Source organism: Medicago truncatula, chromosome 8, assembly GCF_003473485.1.
Source record: "Medicago truncatula cultivar Jemalong A17 chromosome 8, MtrunA17r5.0-ANR, whole genome shotgun sequence".
In the NCBI taxonomy this organism is placed as follows: Eukaryota; Viridiplantae; Streptophyta; class Magnoliopsida; order Fabales; family Fabaceae; genus Medicago; species Medicago truncatula.
Genome location: NC_053049.1, coordinates 33,631,489 through 33,637,577, shown reverse-complemented (window position 1 = coordinate 33,637,577; position 6,089 = coordinate 33,631,489). Strand labels below are relative to the sequence as shown.

The 6,089-nt window shown below is 30.7% G+C and overlaps 2 long non-coding RNA genes across 2 annotated transcripts; both read left to right on the top strand.

Annotated features, from left to right (window-relative positions):
• The first annotated feature begins 2,723 nt into the window (after positions 1–2,723).
• LOC120577727 (uncharacterized) lies at positions 2,724–4,165 on the top strand. The gene is made up of 2 exons (XR_005643681.1): positions 2,724–2,806; positions 3,990–4,165. It is a non-coding gene; the product is annotated as an uncharacterized lncRNA (long non-coding RNA).
• Positions 4,166–4,383: 218 nt separating this feature from the next.
• LOC11444845 (uncharacterized) lies at positions 4,384–5,210 on the top strand. The gene is made up of 2 exons (XR_003007436.2): positions 4,384–4,789; positions 4,868–5,210. It is a non-coding gene; the product is annotated as an uncharacterized lncRNA (long non-coding RNA).
• Positions 5,211–6,089: the final 879 nt, after the last annotated feature.

The following is a 6,089-nucleotide window of genomic DNA, read 5'->3' as shown; positions in this document are numbered from 1 at the left end:
CATCATCTAAACCAAACTAACAAGAATTTAATCTTTTGAATAGAATAATGGAACTTCTTGGCGAATGCTTGAGAGCTGTCGTTTAGCAAGTTTGAATTAACCTCATTTTAGAGGTTAGATAATTGTTGTAGTTGGAAGGCTTTACCCGAATGTAATGTAATGTAATGATAGAACATATTTTAGGAACTTTATGTAAATGTAATGTAACTTTTATTCGAATTTATTTAATATGCAACTTTAATCAAAATTATTCAATACGCGACTTTAATCGAGATTACTTAATACGCGACTATAATTGAAATTATTCAATACGCGACTTTAATTGAATTTATTCAATACGCGACTTTATTTGAAGTACCAAAATGTAAACTAAAATGCGCGACATATAAAATAAACATAAAAAAAAGATCCAAAACAATTAGGCGTTACATTCAATTATCTTCTTCATCACACAAATCAATTGAGTTGTTCTCGACAGTCCATAGGGACCTACTTTTTGCTGAGGACCGAAATAACATGTATTCCTGCTCCTCCTCAGTCTGAACTGGTTGTACACCGGCACTTTCAAATCACTTTTTTTAACGGAACCATCGCATTCGATTCGGTGTCATGTCACAATCGATTTTCCATTCTTCTTCTCACCATCTTTTTGTAATTGAGCAGCATCAATCTATTTCGGAGACATTTCTACACAATGCAAACATCAGGTCAAAACATTAGATCAAATATTTTACCACAAATTCCTAACAATTTTTACAATTTCTAATAATACTTAACTATTTTTAACAATTTCTAATGATACCTAACAATTTCTACCAATTCCTAACATTTTCTAACACAATTCAATCAATTCTATTCTAAACAACATACAACAAATCAATCAAAAATCTTCATCAAATCAAAAATCAACAAAACCTAAATATATCAAAAAAAGTTCCGAAAAATATAACAATTCAATAAAATTAAAAAAAACCAATGGCATAGGATTCAAAACACTTACTTGATTTTGTGCTTGAAATTGGCTTGGAATGACTTAACCTTGTCAAAACCTAAGAATCCCAAAACTGCAACAATGGAGTTTTGAAAACTCCAATGTCTGTTATGTTCTCATAATAGAGCATCGACAATTAACTGCCGCCAGTTTCTTTCCTCGGCAGTTAACTGCCGCCGGAGCATTTCAGTCATTTACTGGTGATTTTCAACATTTTAAGAAGTGTGAAACATCATTTTTCATATAAAAATGGGGTCGAACTGACTCATCGAGCTTTGGGCCGGCCCATTATCAATATTTTCAATTGATTTTTATGTTGAAAAAGTCTATTTTTGAAAAAATTATCAATTAATTCAAAATTTATTAAAAAAAATATTTAAATAAGTAAACTTAATAAAAATGAATGAATTTAGCTCAAAATTTTAAAATTCTAAATTTTATAAATTATTAATTTGATTCAATAGAAGGAATAATTTAGAGTTTAATTAATATTCATTGTTAATGAAAAAATTATTTACACTTCTTTGTCCATCAAATCATATTTTAGCAAAAAGATAATTGTGAGCAAGTAATATATAAAAAATACATAAAAAGGAGCGAATAAATAAAAAAAGAAAACTAAAACGGGTCGGGCTGACCACTCACATGGGTCAGGCTGAGCTATTACCCACATAGGCCAGATCGAGCTCAATAATATACAGCCTAATTATAAATGGATTGGACCGAACTGACCCATTTATATATTTATGCCTCTCGGGTAGGGTTGAGGTGGTCCAGGTCAACCCATTTGTCACCTTTAAACTCACGTAACAAATTTAGTATGTTACTAACATTGTTAAAAATTTCATGTTTAGTTAAAATATAAACATATTGCGCTAACAGATGTTAACATGTAATGCAAGTAAAAAAAAAAAAAAATAGAGACAAATGTTATTTTGTATATGATATAAATAAATCTCTATAATCATATATAACATAAAATTATTATAAAAATGTCAAATATCACGTTTGGTCATTTTAGTTTGACAAAATTCTCAAGTTAGTCCTTTAAGTTTTAAAGTTTCAAATAGATCATTTTAGTTTGACGAAATTCTCAAATTAGTCCTTTAAGTTTTAAAAGTTTCAAATATGTCATTTTAGTTGATAAAATATTTCACCGTTACCCGTGATGTCAGTTAATAATTAACTGATGCTGATGTGACCATTAAGTTGTTGACTTGGATCAAAACGTTATCTTTTAAAAGCTCAGGTGTCAAAATGTTACGTTTAATCGTCAAAATGTTATCTGTTCAAGATTTTCATTTATGTTGGAGTTATCAATGATGCCTTATGGCTATAATAATTATTGTTATTTAAGTTTTTTAGTCCCTATAAATATTCACAATTTTGTTTTTAGTCCCTACAAAATAAAATTACACTTTTTAGTCTTTGTGACAATTTCTTTAAGGATTTTAGGTACCAAAAATGTTGATGAAATTTTTTTATAGGGACTAAAAATGCTGATGGAAAAATTTTATAGGGACTAAAAATGCTGATGAAAATTTTTACAGGGACTAAAAAGTATGATTTTATAAGTGTAATTTTATTTTGTAGAGATTAAAAACAAAATTCTAAATATTTATAGGGACCATTTATTTAATTAACCCTAATAATTATTATTGATTACGTGCTTAGAATTGCAAAGAACTAAAACAAAATTACTGGACAGTTCTAATGCAGAGAACTAAAACAAAATTATTGGCCGTGTGTCAGAAGGTTCAACCGTTACAGGAGAGTCTAAAATTTACCGCACTCGGAGCTGATTCTCTTGACACGGTATATTTATATTTATTATCTACTAATTACTGTAGTGGAAAATTGCGAATTTTTAATACATAATCATTGAAGAAAATTTAGCTTTTTCAGTTTTTGCTATTGTTGATTTTATTTACTAGCCACTTGATATTTGAACTATACATATATGTCTTGATGTTAGTTAGATATTTTTTTCCCTTCCTGTTGTTTTTGTCTCTCTTCTCATGATTTGTTGGAGCAAGAGGTTTTTTACAATGAGAGTGTCGATGCATTGTATAAAAAACAAGCGCTTCTAAGCCCTCATATTTAACTGTGGCATACTGTGATGGGATTCTCCTCAAATCCATGACCATCCTTTTAGTGGTTATTAGTTTCTCTTCTAACATAAGTATTTGATGTTCTGGTAAGAGAAAGAATTAAGCTGCACTTAAGTACTGAAATAAACTGGAAATACATACAAGTAACTACATGTGTTCATTGTTAACTATATGCAAGCAAGCTATATTTAGTTTATAATCTACGGTCTATATTTATTGTGTCTAATGATAAGATAAAACGCCACTGATTGTCAATCGAGTTTAGTTAACAGTTTACTATTATTGTGTCAATTATAAAACATCTTAGTTTGTTTAAGCAATTTTAGTTTTTTTTTTTTATTTCAGTGGTTGTCTTAGGGCATGTTTGGATTGACTTATTTGAACCTATCTACAGGCATATAAGTACTTGTGACTGTTTGAAAGAGCTTATGACATGCTCATAAACTTTTTTCAGCTTACTTTCATAAGCTCTTCTAGATACCTTATGCAAATAACTTATAGCTTACATGAAAATGGACTGACGTGTTATAGGAAGATCATATACATTAACACCTATACGAAGAGCATTTGTGCTTTAAACACCTTTTTTTTTTTTTTTTTTTTTTTTTACAAAATATGATAAGTGCTTAATTAAGTTGTTTATCCAAACAGAGTCTTGGTCTGTATCCTGCTTGACATGATTTTTTTTAAAGATGTTACTTTTTTGTGAAGTATCTATATTACCATATACCCTTACATCACAGTCACACTACCCTTACTGCTTGAGCTATATGATCAAATGGCATGCTATATGTATTTGATTCATAGCAGGAAAATCAGAACAGTGTTTGGTTTATATTTTACGATCTTTTGCCCGATTATGTAGATTTACATTTCAAATTGTGCAGGTTGAGATTGTAATGGTACTTGAGGAGGAATTTGGCATTAGTGTGGAAGAAGAAAGTGCCTAGACGATCATTACCATTCAAGAAGCTACTGAAATGATTGACAAGCTTCTTGAGACCAAGGCTTAAACTAGCAAAGAGGAGGCCTTACATGTCTATTTTGGATTTTTTTTTTTGTTATGCGATCTTCGGTGTTTCAGTTTGATTGAACTTTCATGTAGCTGCTAGATATTAAATATGTTTTTATACTAAATTTCAAATTTGAACCTACTTCCAGTTTATCACTTGGTCATTCAATCATTTTGATAATATTCTGATCCTTTTGGTATGCTTTTGGTGTTCAAAGTTGTTCTTTAACGAAACATATTATAACCTTTAAGAATCATTTTAGATAATGTGTAATTATAAGTATTTGAATGCTTGATGTTAATCAATGCAAGAGTTTGTGCTGTTAGAAACATTATTATGATAGTTATGTTTTTCGACTGGGTTAAATGATCTTCATGTGTGTCTACACCTTTTCTGCCTATACTTTATTCCATATTTTTATATTAATCAAGCCGAATTTTCCTTTTTAGTTAACGGCATAATGCACGTGGCCAATTTTCTTGAACCATTTTCCGTTCTACATAATAATTTTGAAATGACTTTCCAAGATGATTACTATCTGCATTTATATGAATGAAAAGGTTATTTGAATTGTACACTATCTTGACGAGGAGATCTTCCTATATTTAGTATTCTTGCAGAGTGTTGCAAAGATGGGCTGGATATGTCCTGCACAGTGAACATAATATCTGGAGGTACCACTGTTTAATTTATCCTTTTTATCTTAACTCTACCACTATTCACTCCATTTTAACTCAAATGACCCAATGCAGGGCTCTGATTTTGTATGTTGCCGCTGTGCACTACAAGAAGCATTGGCATCTCTTCGTGAGGCTCAGCTACCCGATACAGGTGCAATGTTTATCCTTGCATGCCGTGAAATCCATGCAGAGATTGTTTCTGACTTAGGTATTACTGGCGATGAATAAAGTTCATCGGTTAATGATAGGATACTAACTTGCATGCTTTATATCCTGAAAATGAAGATGTAGTTGCAGTTGATGAATACTTTGGGCAATACCAAAGAAAATTGGTGCATCTATGCATGGATTCACATCCATCCTCTGACTAAGTATAGGGCTTGTGAAATATATTCAAATTATTCATTTATATTCAGTTAATTGATTACTCTTGCTGAAAAGAAAGTTGCAGGCTGATATCTGTTGTAGTACTGCCTGCATTCTTTACCGTCAAAGGTTCAGATGCTTTCGTTTCCTAAGTTGTTGTCACAAGAGTATTAATACGAAATGGCGTAGGGTGACATGCAATCTTTTGAGGTAGCAAGATGCCAGAAACTTCTATGACAACAACGCTTTGGCAGTGAATACATATGAACTTTCTGAAGTTTACATTGCAATCACATAGGTAGGTGTTATCATGGGGTTGAATACCGCGTTTTTTAAATTCTTTGTTATATGTTTGAATGAGTTAAAAGTCATTATTAATTTTATTGATTCTTAACGAGGGAATTGATCTAATTTTCAATTTTCACAATCGAATCTACTTAAAGTAGCAGGCCTGCACATCTGGTCTCTGCTATATACTAATGTGGTTATTTCTAACAATTTGGTTCCTTTTGAAATCATCCAAGACTATATGATTTTTTTAAGGAATCCAAGACTATGACATAATTCATGATTTCTGATATTAAAAATGTGAACTAAAGCTTGCAAATTGGCAGGCAATTCCAGGAGGTGAAGCATATCTTTATAATTGGAGAGATAAAAGATTAGAGCCGACTGAAATTCTCAATGGAATAAATTGGTTTTTTGTGAAGGAATATGTTCAAAGTTTGGTCTCAATGAGTGGAAAGTTAGTTCATCTTCAATGATTTACTTGCATGAATTTATGTTAATTCATGTAGGTCAATATGTTGTTTAAAAATCCTTGTCATTTCATAATTATAGTTTGATGTGAGTACTCTTTAAGTTTGGTTATTATATTGCAAAGTGCTTATCTATTTATAAGTGTTTAACAATATCAAGCTTAAATGAA